This window comes from Phascolarctos cinereus, unplaced genomic scaffold, assembly GCF_003287225.1.
Source record: "Phascolarctos cinereus isolate Bilbo 61053 unplaced genomic scaffold, phaCin_HiC Scaffold_726;HRSCAF=1367, whole genome shotgun sequence".
Taxonomy (NCBI): Eukaryota; Metazoa; Chordata; class Mammalia; order Diprotodontia; family Phascolarctidae; genus Phascolarctos; species Phascolarctos cinereus.
In genome coordinates this window covers 216,723,532-216,739,365 of record NW_027556098.1, presented here as the reverse complement: position 1 = coordinate 216,739,365, position 15,834 = coordinate 216,723,532, and positions in this window count along the sequence as shown.

Sequence of the window (15,834 nt, the reverse complement as noted above, 5' to 3'; positions counted from 1 at the left end):
CTGGAGATAATAGTGGAAAGGCACTAGCATTAAGGAGGATTGGGAAAGGCTTTCTGGACCTCTTTAACAACTGGAAAAGGCCAAAAACTAACTTAAGGCATCAAGAGCCTTGTCTACAAAGAGATGTTTAGTCTGAGAAGATGAGAAATATGGCAGAAATCCACGAAATCACAAAAGGCATAGAAAGGGTGAACATGGACATGTTCACTCAGCCCTAAGATGCTAGAATAAGAGGCCACCCCTGAAACTTTAAGGGGGAACATTTAATATATTAAAGAATATCCTTTTTTACTGAGAAGCTAGCGAACATGTGAAATGGCACTCCAATCTGTGTTAGTGGGGATTATTTCACTCTCTGTATTTGCATCCCCAGAGCACATTGTAAGCACTTAATAAAGGATTATAGATTATACAAGGTGAAAAATATACATAAGTTCAGAAAGATAAACTCAAAGGTGAGAGATCCCTAACCTTTAAAAATGACGGGGGGGGGGGGCCAGAGCCAAGATGGCAGAGCAAAAGCAGTGATTTGCTTGAGCTCTCCCCCAAACCCCTCCAAATACCTATTTAAAAAATGGCTCTAAACAAATTCTAAAGCAGCAGAACCCAAAAAAACACAGAGTGAAAAAAATTCCCAGCCCAAGGCAACCTGCATGGTTGATCCGAAAGGTATATCATAGGGGGTGGAACGCAGTGGAGCGCGGGTTCACAGGCCACAGAGAACCTGGACCAGGCCTCAGAGGACTGAATCGCAGGCAGCTGAGGCAGTTTCCAGACTTCTCAACCCACAAATGCCAAGGACAACTTAGAAGGTCTGTGGGAAAAGCCTGTTTCTGCAGTGCTGAGAGAGAAGCGAGGTGGTCTCACCTCCATTCCCCTAGCAGCTTGGGGCGGGGGCTGCCTCCTGAACTTCCAGGCCACAGACTGAGGGGGAATAGAGTGGCTGATCAGAGAGGGATTTCAGGGACCTCTTTGCCAGTGCTGAGGCAGGAATCTCTTGCTGCGCCTGTGCTTGGATCTGGGTCACAGTTCTGGGCTGCAGTCCTGAGGCAAGTAGGAGGAGCACTGGCATGGTGGATCTTGTAGTGGCTGTGGACAGGAAACCCTCCTCACAGTTCCAGGACAGATGTGGTCACTAATAGACCAGAGCACAGGCCAGGAAAGTAGTAAACACCTCACCCCTTGTCATACCACCTTGGAAGAGCTGAAAATTTACAGGTCCTTACAAGTATCTCTGAAAACAGCTGTACAAACCCCCAAAGCTTGGGACAGTACATTCTCCCCATTGGAAGCAGACTCTTACCTTAACACAGAGTTTAAAACTCAAGTAATTGGCCGAGATCATGAGCAAGGAGTGCAAAAAGAGTCAGACTATGTTATCTTACTTTGGTGACAAAGAAGATCAAAGCATACAACCAGAAGACAACAAAGTTAAAGCTCCTACATCCAAAGCCCTCAAGAAAAATATGAATCCGTTCCAGGCCTTGGAAGAGCTCAAGAGGAATTTTGAGAAGTAAGTAAGAGAAGTAGAGGAAAAACTGGGAAGAGAAATGAGAGTGATGCAAGAAAATCATGAAAAAAAGTCAACAGCTTGCTAAAGGAGACTCAAAAAAATACTGAAGAAAATAGCACCTTAAAAAAATAGCCTAACCCAAATGGCAAAAGAGGTCCAAAAAGCCAATGAGGAGAAGAATGCCCTAAAAAGCAAAATTGGCCAAATGGAAAAGGAAGTCCAAAAGATTACTGAAAATGACAGACATCATGAAGAGAAATTGCTACAACATGCTTCAAGACCTCTGTTGTGCCCCTATCAGAGAGCAAAAATTAGCATGGATGGGACATGATGGAAAAATGGCATATCTACTATCTTATTCAAATATCAAATTCTTGTATTTTCTTTTAAGAAAATAAAGCCTTATACAAAAGGATTTATATCAGTATCATATATAATTTTCCTAAAATTTTTTGCTTCTTTTTTTTTATGTGGGAAAATGATAGGATTGACCCAAGGTAACTCAATGGGTTAATTGCTGAACAGATGTAGAGCCCAAGGACATTAAGGGTTTTCATTCTCCCAGTTAAGTGTTCTTTATATACCAACTGCCTAATATAGAACAGATGCTTAAAATATGTCTAGGGAATTTTATTTCTGTGGACCATTCTGGATAACTCCCATTTACGTGTGTTTGTATTGAAATGGACTCGAATTTATGGAAAGGAGTGCGCTTGATGGAGTAAGCTTGGACTTGGAGTCAGAAAATATTAGTCTAAGTTCTATTTATGTTGCTTAGTATGTCATTTAGCTTTTCTGAGCCTCAGTTTCTTTATCTGTAAACTGGGAATTATTATCATAAAGGACCATAGTTTTAGAGTTAGAAAGGACCTTAGAGGCAATTTCATTTAACCATTTTATTCTGTTGATGAGAAAACCAAGGTCAGAAAAACAAAGTAAGTCGTCCATAGTCACAAAAGTGCTAAGTAACAGACCCAGAATTCAGGCTCTCAGGTTCCAAAACTAGAGTGCTTCCTACTGTTTCATACTGTTGACTCCACGACATTGTTGGAGAGATCAAATGGGAAAATGTAGGTAAAAGTGTTTTGCAAGTTATAAAGTATTATACAAAATTAAGTTATTATGTATACATGTGGATATAGAGATAGTCCTGGTATCAGAGACTCCTTTTTCCACCAGGGCCTTAGGACACTTAGTATCTCTCACTTCTCTGTCTTATTGCTACCACCCAGGTGGCACTTGGAAACAAAGTCTGGCCATGAACTCTCCTTACAAGCACTCAGACCCAAAAGGCTTAAAATATAACAGTATTATTTACACATTAATGAATACAGAAAGATTTAGATCAAAGCCCCTGGACAGGACCACATGGGGCTATCCTTCTCTCCACAGACTATACACATAGGACAAGCTTGGGTGCGGCTCAGGAAGGGAGGGAGGCCAGGCTTTACTCCTTCTAGGTGTACTCTGTTCTTTGCCTCATGGTGAGTCAGTCTCACTTACCTCCTCCTTCTCCCAGAACCCTTGAGAAGCCTGACTCCATGACTCCTCGTCATGTAGCTCAGCTCCCAGAACCACTAACTTCACCTTCTGTATCTCAGTTCCCAAATCCACTCTAGTCCTGTTTCACATAGTTCACTTCTTTTCGTTAGATTCCATAGTTTGTCATTCTCCAGCACATAATGGCCCCTTTTCATAGGGGATCCAGTCTCTAGCAGCTGGCTGTCTCAAGAGTCTACTTTGGAGACTTTAGTCTCACCCACAGATCTTTACAATTCAAAACCACACCCCTAGTAACTTCATTCTTTTAAAACCTTTTGTTGTAGGTCCAGGGCCCTGGAATACAAAGCATCTCTCTGGTGGCTATGGTAATTACCTGCTTCTTAGACTGCTTGAACAAGTATCTGCTTTCTAATCTTGGCTGGCTCAAGATGACCAGTCCCTAAAGGACTAGCACCTCACTGATTCTAGGGTTTTGGAGAGGCACACCTGCTCTCTTTTTCTGTTTTTTTTTTCTCCTATGTTCCTCTGGGGGCACTTATACAGGGTTATTCAAATTACCTTTGTTATTTTGCCAAAGATCTCTGAAAGGGAGGGAGTATGGATAGAGCCACTTTCAATGGTTCTTATCCTTGGGAAGGGAACAAACATTTATCTTAGTCACTCATTTAGGTTAGTGCTTATATTAGATGGCTAATGTTTGTGCTCAGGGTAAGCAAGTCACTTCACCTATATCTGCCTCAGTTTCCTCAACTGCAAATGGGTATAAAATACCTGGCACATACTAGATGCTTAATAAATGTTGGTTCCCTTCCCAAGGATAAGAATCATTGAAAGTGGCTCTATCCATACTCCCTCCCTTTCAGAGATCTTTGGCAAAATAACAAAGGTCTCCTTAACTCCAGGCCCAATTTTCTATCTACTGTGCCACCTAGCTGTCTCAGGAAGAGGGAAGAGATTTTGATATCTACAGGTATGTGCACATGTTTTGGTTAAAGAGTAAAATGTGATTAATGTTGATATTAACCAACTAATGTTAGCCATGTTCACTTGACTTTATATTATCTATAAAATGGCAAATCAGAATTTGGATGTTTAGCCACCTCTCAGTGGTGTGGTTAACATTAAGATCATCTGCATCATGGTATGAATAGATTTCCCATGTACCACCCACCCCCCGCTATTTTGGGTCTTACTTATTTAAGTTGGTGCCTACATTAGATGGCTAATATTTTGTGCTGTGGCCATAGCATATGTGTGTATAATTACAATGAATGCTCAAGTTCAAATATATGCTCATCACACATCTAACACACACTTATTTAAACTTGTTGCTACCAAATGTCATGAGTGTCTAAAATCAAATGAGAATTGCTCCCACAAATAGCCTGTAAGCCAGGTGGTGGCAATCTTGTGGAGGGAGGCTTCAGGGTCTCCTCCTGCAGGGTACTTGAAAGTTGGCAGTTCATTTGTCTGAGCACATTGGAGAGCTGCAGCTGCAGAAGTACCATTCTTCCCCTCCTGCACCAGCTAATTGCTGCTTCCTGTCTGAAGAGCCCAACACAATAGAGGGAGAATTCCTCCTTGTTTGCTCCAGCCTGTGTTTGGCAGTCTTCATGCCCCTTTCATCAAAAAAGGAGTGGGGGAAAGCAGAAACCTTCGCCGCTGTCCCAGCTGCATGTCATAGCGGAGGCCAATAGCATGTCATGTGTCTTTTGCTGTAAGTGTAACTGAAACAGGTTATCTTGGGGACAGGCACAGGCAGCACTTTCACTGTAAAATGTCGTGCCTGTGACCGTAAATAGAACTGGTTCCTTTTTCATATTGCATGCTTAAAAAAAAAAAGATGATCTGGAAACCTCTGACTCGTAGATATTCTCAGTTCTTTTGTTTTTAGTAATGTAGCTGTGTGGGGTTCATGAAGTGCTTTACAGTTTTCAGTGTGGTTTCCTTGCAATGCCACTGCCACATGGAGAGATCATTCATCATTCATCCCATTTTAGAGATGAGGACAGTGTAGCTTGGATAGTTCTTGTGATTTGCCTAGGGTCACAGGGATAGTAGGTGGAAGGAAGGAAACAAGCATTTATTAAGTGCCTGCTATGTGCCAGGAACTGTGCTAAGCATTTTCAGAAATATTATCTCATTTGATCTTCACAACAACCCTGAGAGGCAGGTGTTATTATTATTATCCCCATTTTAAAGCTGAGGACACTAAGGCAGGCAGAGGTTAAGTGACTCACCCCAAGTTACTCTCTGGTAATTGTCTGAGGCCAAATTTGGACTTGGGTCTTCCTATCTACTGCATCACATAGCTGCCTCTAGGTGGAGCATCAGAATTTGAACCCAGCTCTTGTGACTCAAGTCCAGGGTTTCTTCGCTTGTCTTCTCTTTTCTCCTCCTCCTCCTCCTCTTCTTCCTCCTCCTTCATCTCTCTATGTCTGTCTGTCTCATTTGTCTCGGGGACGAGCAGACCTGTGATTTCATTGATAATAGGGAATTCCTGGTGAGGAACACTTTCCCTACCAATGCAGGTTGGCAACTATTCTGCAAATTATAGCTTTACATCACTGCCTGAGGACATTGAGAGGTCAGTGACTCCTGTGCCTTTTCCATTACACCATTTTCTTAAAATTTTAAAGAAGAAAAAAAGATCATGACAGTCATTTCCTGACTTCACACCCTTCAAATTACTAAAAAAAAATAATGTTTATGGGGTGTTGAGTTGCATCAAAAACAGATCTTCCAAGGGCTGTATAATGGCTGAAACACCCACAGAGACAGCTAATGGCATCTTCTCACCCATAATAGATGTCAATTAAAATTTTTTCCTTTGGTGAGTTCTGTGTTTATGAACAGAGGTCCAACCTCCATCCTATGCATCCCCGTTTTGGCTGTACTGCTGCTGGGCAGAGGGTTCTTATACTGGGGTGATGTGCTCTCTCAAGGTTTTAGGTCTGGGCTTTCTGTCACCTTCTCCTCTGTCTTGGTCCTTCAAAATTCTTTTTGCCAACCTCTCCGAAGAAGACAAGTTTCCATGAGTATTAATTGGTAAATTAATTAGTCTCATTAACTAATGAGGCCTTTATGGCTGATGGGAAAGAAAGAACACAAATAAACTTGAGGGGAGTTATGGAGAAATCCCAGATGCATGTGGGTTATCAATCAAGTAATCAACAAGCGTTTATTAAGCAGCTACTGCATGCCAGGCTCTGAGATAGGCACTGTGGATACAAAGAAATGAAACAACTCCTGCCCTCAAGGAGCTTACATTCTATTACGGGATATTAGAGGTAGAAGGGACCTCAGAGGTCATTGAGAAGTCATCCAATTTGACTCCCACCCACACCCTACAGAGGAGAAAAGTGAGATTCTGAGAGTCTAATAGACCTGTTCAAGGTCACTCAGGCAGTGTCAACAGTAGGACTCAAACCCAGGTTACCTTAACTTCAAGACCAGTAAACTATCCTTTGTAACATGGTGCCTCTCTGACTATTCCCTTTTTCCTCATTTCCGTATCTAACATTTCCATTAATTGCTCAACTTAGATCTGAACTGTCTTTGACCTAAAACTTGACCTTTACAGTATGCTTACCTCTTGGTGACAGTGGATATGTACAAAATAGAGAAACCACAAGCTACTTCCTCCTTTAGAGGCAACATTCACTGCACAGACAGCCTATAATTGTTCACCATTGAGTGTGGTTGACTAATCACATGGACGGCTGAAACTCCCCTTGTAAATGAAGCACTGTTCCCTCATTCCAAGTTACAGAAAGACCCAGCAGAAAAATCTTAATGGACACATACATTAAAATTAATGTAGAAAATGACAATACCCCTAGAACTAAGTATTACAAGGCTTCCTATGAGCATGACACTTTCTCTATTTTTGAAGCTTACAGACCATACCATAAAGGATGTTGCACCTTTTTGATCTCAGAGGGATCCACCTTCACATCAAATAGTCTGTTTAGTTTTGTGAGACCTGAAATCGGGACCTTTCTAATACCTCTTCCTGTAAGAAAATCCCTTCAAACACTATCTTTGATAAATTTGAACTAGGGAGACCTCCCAAACTTTTAACTGTATTTGCTTCCAACCTAATGAGCTCTTTGCAGCATCAAAGTAAACTGGCATAAAGGAAATGTAGATATATAATCAATGCTGTGACCTCTTTCCCAACATGAAACACTGCTTGTATTTTTAATATGTGTTCTGATTTGGGGAGTCAGCATTTAGAATTCACTTCTTAAGCCAAGTTTTAGTCTTTTCCTCTTTAAGCAAGCAGGTGGTGAAGAGAACTGACTCATAAAGAAGTTAGGAGGGGCGGTGTGTGAGTTTTTGTGTGTGTGTGTGTGTGTGTGTGTGTGTAGGTATAGATTGTACTAGATGGCCTTTGAATTCCCTTCCAGTCCCTCTGAGATTCTGTGGTTCTATGCTCTTTTTTAAGAGAGATGGAATAAGAACTGGAAGGATGCAAATTCTACGGTCTTCACAAGATAGAAATATGAAGTCTAAATGCTGGAAATAGGAATGATAGAACCTACAGGGCAGCTGAAGGAGCTCAGGGATGACACTTCCTTAAGAACAACCTCCCTTAATTTTCTGCCGTTCCTAATGATGGCATCATTTTTATTGATTCAGGAGGGAGGTTGAGTTGCCAGAGCTTTGTTGTACTAATAGCAACAAATTACCTCTTTGTTTTATGTAGTAAATAATGTACGGCTCAATGCAGATTGGGCCAGGGAGATGCGATATTGCTGGTGAATAGTATAATGTGGGGCTGAAAGGGAGGGTAGGAGGATTTGTCTGCAGATTCATGTTTGCAGTTCAGCGGGCTGATGTGGGGCCAAAGTTGAATTTATATTTAGTTGCATTATTTAAAATAAAATCATCTAGCCTTTTAATGAATGGAAGCTTGATGGCTTCTTTGTCTTGATGTTTCTATTATATTTTATGTGCTCTGAGTTTTGCTTTACAAAAAAAAAATGAAATCTCAGGTTATTTCTTTTAAAGTTCTGTATAACAGAGTCCTTGTCCAAATCTCTTACAAAAGTTTTTGTTACCTTAAGTGAAGTTTAAAAAACAGTAATAAACCAGTTAAACAGGAAATGAGTCTTTTCTTAAACAGAGACAAGAGTATTTATACTTAAAAATCTACTAACCTCATTTGAGTATATTTTTGGAGTCAGCATTTGCCTTAGACCTATACTAAGTTTTGTTTCCATGCGCACTGATCTCCAATGCAACTCTCCTCCCCACCTCCAGGAGTCTTATCAAGAATAGACATGTGAGAAGGGTATAACTTCTCTTTTACCCTTTCCAGATTGTCTAACTGCCTTAAAGAGCTCAAGATTGACTCGGGCTCAGCTCAGATGTCAACAATCATTATCACATCATGGCACAGTGAGGTTCTTTAACACTTCAGGCAGGGCAGATTGTGTCTGATGGCATCAGCCATAAAGGGGATGCCATGTCAACAGAACATGTCAATGGAAGCAGCAGCTGGAGGTGCCTGGCTAAAGCACCATGGCTTTATTAATGCTTCTGGGGCTGTGGTTGCCCATCACCGTGGCTATCTTTGGGCTTCTGTTGATGAGGAGTGGGGGCCAGTCTGAACTAGGCAAAGAATAGAGATCCTTGCTGGTGGTGATGGTTGAGGGGTGTGTGTGTGTGGAGGGAGAGAGTGCTACTGGTAGGTGCAAGCTACTTCTGAAGGCCTAAAACAATAGCTTTAATAAGAATATCTGTATGAGAATAATGTTTTTACATTTGGAATTAATCCTAATTAATCCCAATTAATTAGTTAATCCTAACTAATCCTAAATAATTAATGTATATACTGAGCCTGGTACAATAAAAGGTGAAAAGGAGACCTAAAAACCATCACATGGAACTGAACCACTTAGGAATTCAGGGATAATGTCCTTGCAACTCATTTGAATTTACAGTGGTGTTTTTCTTAAGTATAATAACAACTAGCACTTGTATAGGGCTTTAAGATTTGCAAAGCACATTACAGGCATTATCTCACTTGACTTTCACTCACATCAAGTCTGTGAGGTAGGTGCTATTATTATTCTCATTTTACAGGTAAGGAAACTGAGGCCCAGAGAGGCTAAGTGACTTACTCAGTTTTACACTACTAGTATCTAAGGCAGTATTTGAACTTCTATCTTCCTGGCTCCTGGCCCAGCACTCCTATCCACCAGACCAGGGGAAAATCACCAGGGTATTTGCTGAGGGCTCTGGATCTAGTATTAAAAAAAAAAATAGGTTCATTTTGCTATCCACATCCAGAGAAAGAACTTTGGAGTCTGAATGCAGATGGAAGCATACTATTCACTATTTTTTGCTGTTGTTGTTTTTATTTTGTTTCTTCTGTCTTGTGGTTCTTCCCATTGGTTCTAATTCTTCTTTACAACATGAGTAATGTGAAGATATGTTTAATAGTAATGTATATGTACAGCCTATATTAGATTGCATGCCATCTTGTAGAATGGGGAAAAGAGAGGGGGAGAAAATTTAAAACTCAAAATCTTATGGAAGTGAATGTTGAAAACTAAAAATAAATAAATTAATTTTTTAAAAAGGTTCATTTTGTACCCTCAGTGGATTCAGCATCTATAAGCACTTATTATGTACCAGACATCATGTTAGGTGCTGGGTAAAAAAAAAAGTCAAAGCATAAGACAATCCATACTCTCAAGGAGCTTGCTTCTTTTGGAGAAGACATATAGGTTTCTAATTTTTATATATACATATATATATATATGTATATATATATATGTGTATATATATATATATACACACATATATATATGCACACACATACATACACACACATACATATATATTTATTTATATATATACATATATATACACACACATATATATGTATATATGTATGTATATGTATATGTGTATGTATATGTATATATATGTGCCTGTATGTGTTTGTGTGTGTATCTATATCTATATCTATATCTATATCTATATCTATATCTATATCTATATCTCAAATAAATATAAAAGTTAAGTCAAAGTAACATGGGAGGGAGGCACCAGGAATGTGGGAGTAAATGTTTAACAACCATCTCTCAAAAAAAAAAAGGATGCATGACACATGTTTAAGTTTAAGCCATATTATTAACATTTTCTCCATCACTTTGTTAAGTCGACGCAAACCATAAAGCAGTAAGTGAAGCTCTGATTTGCTGATTTCTGAGGCTTAAACACACACTAAAAATTTAACAGTCGGTTCTTCCCAGCTGGGTAGAGCTGGTTCAGAACACTCTTGGAGGACATTAATAGTTACAAAGCCTTTGTGTAGAAGATAGTACTTTGAGATGTGCCTTGAAGGAAAAGAAGATGCAAGTGAGGAGGAATCTGGTACCTTGCAGTAGAGCATGGATTCTCAACCTTTTTTGTATCATGGACCCCTTTGGCAGTCTGGTGAAGCCTATGGACCCTTTCTCAGAATAATGTTTTTAAGTGCATAAAATATAACACATAGATTTGTAAAGGAAAGTATGTTGAAATAAAGATGTAATATTTTTTCTCATCCAGGTTCAGAGACTTCCTTAAATCTATCCATTGGCCCCTTGGGGGTCCTTGGACAAGGTTAAGAAGCCCTATGTGGGGCTCATCAGAGGCAGCACAGTGAGTAGGCAAAGTGAGTTTATAGGAATTTTTCCCCGCCTTCCTCTTTCTCTTCAGCATCATCTTTCCCTTTGCTTTCTCCCTCCAATCAAGGTGTGCTATGCTCTCCCTGTCTAAGAATGTGACATTTTATCTAGACCTATCACCCCACCATTGATTGTGATAACCACATTATCCTGATAACCATCAGTGATAACCACATTATCATATTCTCTGCTGACTTATTCATGGTTCTTCAGACCTTTCCTTTCCCACCTCTTCCTGCATTAAAACTTATTTATCTTTGTATATCCCGTTGTGGCGTTTCCTGATCAAATGAGATGATAATTGTAAAGCACTTTGCACAGTGGTTGGCACGTAGTAAGCACTATAAACATGTTATCTATAATTTGCCTTTGCCAGCTAATCTAATAAATTCTGATTAAGATGTCAGTGCTTAATAGTGTGATGAGGGGGACTGACCAGTGAGCACCCAGTACTTAGAGCATGCACAGATATTCTCTGTCTGTTTTATCTTCCAATACAACCGCAGGGAGACTTTGGTGAGCCTATATCCAGCGATGAGTAACTGAGGGGTTGGTACTGTGTGGTGATGAAAAGTCTTCTAATTGGCTACAAAGTCTGGAAGAGCTGATCATGCCAGAACAGAGTGTGCCTACAATGGGTACCAACTTCCCATTCTTAGTTTCTTTCCTTGACAACGTTTCCTGAAGAGCACTGCTTTGGACTGCTTGATGATGGAGGGGCAGTTGGCAGAATACCCTCATCCCACAGCTGTGTGTCCATGAGCACATGATATCCCTTTTGTGTGTGTGTTTATTCTTTCCTGATTTTAGAGTAATGAGTATTGTAAAAGGGGAAAGCCCAAGTGACTGTGAATTTGGGAGGTCCACAGGTAGGTACCATAAGAGGTCCTGCTGGTCACTGGTGTTCTCTTCCTGGAGTCCTCATGAAGTTATCCTTAGATGTGGGCTCTCTGTTGTGCAGATTATCTGCTGCTGGGCCAGGCTAGACCCCTTCTCTACTATTGGTTCTGCTTGGATGTAAGGGAAGGAGAAAACACTCCTTGTTCCCCATCTGCTGTCCTGACTTCTTGTCAGGCACAGCTGCCGCTGGGGCACATTGCTTAGAGGCCACCCTGCAATCTCTTCAGACCTAGCAATACCCAAGGTCGTTGCCTGAGCACATCTATCTCAAGATCGCTGCTTAGCAGAAGCAGGAGAACATTGTGCACAATAACAGCAACATTGTGTGGTTATCAACTATGACAGACTTCTCTCTTTCCAGCAATACAAAGATCTAAGATAATTTCAAAAGACTCTTGATAGAAAATGCTATCCACATCCAGAGAAAGAACCATGGAATTTGAATGCAAATTGAAGTATACTATTTTCACTTTTTTTCCTTTTCTCGTGGTTTCCCCTTTTGTTCTTATTCTTCTTTCACAACATGACTAATGTGGAAATATGTTTAATATGGTTATACATGTATAACCTATATCAGATTGCTTGACATCTTGGGGAGGGGGAGGAAGGGAAAAAGAGAGAAAAAATTTGGAACTCAAAATCTTATAAGAGTGAATGTTGAAAACTATCTTTAGATGTAATTGGAAAAAATAAGATACTATTAAGGTGTGTGGGGGGGAATTACTGCTCAGTCACCTCTCAGCTTTTGTGACTATCAATATTGGCTGTAATAGATTATGCCACTGACTCTGGTTGCTGATGGGGACCTCTACCTTTCCTGTTCTTACAGGGAACCAGGGCTTCCACCATGCATGGCTGGAAATAGGTTAACTGAGATTTCCATATGGCATGGGTGGAAATAGGTTAACTGAGATTTCCATATGGCTGGGTTGGAAGCAGTCAGTGATTATCTGCACGTAATCTAAGGACTGAGCTCTCATGGGTCTGTGCCCTTATTACATTAAAAAGGGTATGCAATACCCTACTGCAGGAATTTGAGGCACTGTGACAAGCCCCTAGTTAAATATAGAAAGTCTGATCACCAAAAAGTTGGCTGCTAGGTGATGAATTCAGGGTTTATTTTGGTCATAGTTACCCATAAAACCCTACCTTGGAAACATGGATGTCATGACTGGCCAGTCTTCAGACACTTGCAAGCTGTATGACTCTGGGAAATTCTTTAATCTCTCTGAGCCTCAGTTTCTTCATCTTTAAAATGGGGCTAATGGGAGCACCATTTACATTACTAAGTTGTTGAGGTAATCAAATGAGCTAATGCCCATAAAGCACTTTGCAAATCCTAAAGCTCTCTATAAATGTCAACTGTTATTATTTTTAGCTTGGTAGAACCTGCCAACATTTGAAATAGGTTCTGAAATATATAGAGACCATTTCACTAAACATCAGAGTTTAGTGGAAAAACAGGATTCGATTTTCAACAGTGACAGAAGAGAAAAAATCCATCAATACTTTATTGAAGAATCAGCATTCTATAAGTCAAGGGCATTGGATCGTTTAGGCAAATCTTTAAATTGCAATTTTCTGATCCTGTAGCTAGGACATCGGGTCAATAGAAACTGATTGATGGGTGACCACTATGGACCCCTGGACAACGAATGTCCTGTTAGCTTGTCACTGTTAAATAAAATTATGCTTACTGTGACAGCCAGTCACCAATTAGGCAAGGCTATCACTACAAAATCAGAAGGAAAGGCTGACTTAGATGCGCTGAACAGTCTTGCATTTTGGGATGTGCTGACACAAATGCTGCTTATAGCTCATGAAGAGGATTTTTTCCCCCAGCATCAATCTTAAACTTTGCACTTGTCATCCTATTCAAGGACTCGGCATTGAGAGGTCTAGTCCATACCAAAGCTTCACCATAAAACCCACATTCCCGTTATTCATTTCTGAAGGCTTAATGAGCCACCATATTTTAGATTGCTGTCCACTTCCCACCTTTTATTCCTCTTCCTCACCTTTACTTCTTCTGTGTTTTGGATCATAGATTTAGAGATGGAAGGGAAGGGAGAAGGGAAGAAGCATTTATATAGCACCTACTACGTGCCAGAAACTATGCTGAGACCTTACAGATATTACGTCATTTGATTCTCACAACAGCCTGGAGAGATAGGGGCTGCTATTATCTCTACTTTACAATTGAGAAAACTGAGGCAAACAGAGTGAAGTGATTTGCCCAGGGTCACACAGCTAGTAAGTGTCTGAGGCCATATTCGAAGTCAGGTCTTTTTGACTCCAGGTCCAGTGCTTTATACATGGCGCCATCTGGCATTTCTAGTAGAATGGAAAGAACATTAGACTTGGAGTCAGGACACTTGCGTTTGAATGACAGCTCTACCACTTAAGATCTGTGTAATTTTGGACAAAGCATTTTAACTTTCCAAGTTTTAGTTTTCAGGTCTATAAAATGGGGTACTAATACTTTCATTCTACTCACACCACAGGTTTTCAAGGAAAGGAATTTTAAAAAATATTTTTGTTGAAATCTTTTTTCTTTACATTGCCTAGATTTCCCTCGTTTTCCTTCTTCTTTCCCCTCCCAGAGAGCCATTCCATATAACAAAGTTTTTAATCAAAAAGAAAAGAGGAAGAAGAGGGGGGGAAATCAGCAAATAAAACAAATGTCAAGCAAATTGACAATGTTCCATACCTATGGACTTCTGCAAAGGAGGAGGCGGCGGCATCTTCTCATATTCCTTCTTTGGGAGCCAGCATTTTCTTTGTAATTTTGCAACACTTAGTTTTATTTGTTGTAGTCATTGTGCATATTGTTTTCCTGGCTCTGCTTACTTTACTTTGCATCAATTCATGTAAATCTTTCCATGCTTCTCTGTATTTATCTTGCTTGTTGTTTCTTGCAGCACAGTAATATATTATTACATTCATATACCACAATTTATTTAGCTGTTCCCTCAATCATGGGCTTCTGCTTTAGAGGAAAGGGATCTGTAAACCTTAATGTGTTTTCTAAATGACTTGTTATTTCTGTCAAAAATTGCTTTTTTTTATCCATACTACAGATAGAGCTACATTGTACGTATGTATATGTTTTTGTGTATATGTATATGTGTGTGTGTGTGTGTGTGTGTGTGTGTGTGTGTGTATAATTGGGGCTATGTTATTTTGTGCACATGTATGTGTATTGTGTGGGGCAGTTAGGTGGCACAGTAGCAGTGGATACAGTTCTGGGCCTGGAGTCAGAAAGACCTGAGTTCAAATGTGGCCTCTGACATTTACTAGCTGTGTGACCCTGAGCAAATCACTTAACTCTGTTTGCCTCAGTTTCTTCATATGTAAAAAGAGCTGGAGAAGGAAAAGGCAAACCACTCCAGTATCTTTGCCAAGAAAACCCCAAATGGGGTCACAAAGAGTTGGACACAACTGAAACAAACGAACAACAAAAATGTGTATTGTCTATGTGGGAGAGGTCCTCTGTTTTATAGACCTCCAGTGCAGATACTTCTTCCAGCAATTCAGACTAGCAACTCATATGTAGCTATTGGTCTTAGAGCATTGTCTCAGTGCCCCAGAAGGTTAAGTGACTTGCTCTTGGTCCCATAACCAGTATGTGTCAAAAGCAGGACCTACACCTTCGTCTTCTTACCCAGAAAGCTGGTTTGGCATCCACTTGTTGTTACAGCCCTCTGCCTTTTAGAATAGGAATTACCTTAGGCAACAGGCATAATGGAATGGAAAGGCGATTTCATTTACTAATGGACAGCTTGGTGTGTCTGTTATCTGATTTTGTAACAACTGTTTTTCCCTAAAGCAATTTGGATGAGATTGACATTCATTCTGATTATTACGATTTCCTGTTTTGAGCCTTCCTTTTGATATGCCCCTAGTATTTTATTTCTGGAAATGACTTCAGCCAGTTACATTACATCTTACTCCCTGCATTTGTGTGTGGTTCACCAGAACAGGAACTATGGTCCCTGAGTGCACTTTCTAGATAGCAGGGTACAACATACAGAATTGGGACAAAAATAACCTAAAACATTATGTGGTTGGAACAAAAGTCTAAGTAAAGGAGTGTGGGGGTTTGAAGGATTCAGGGCCATCTCAGGTGGTAGGTAATATTTCTGTGTCTGAAATATCTCATTGGCCTAATGCAAAGGACAAACTCCTTCAGGGACTCATAGCATCCTACAATTATAATGCAACGGCTGA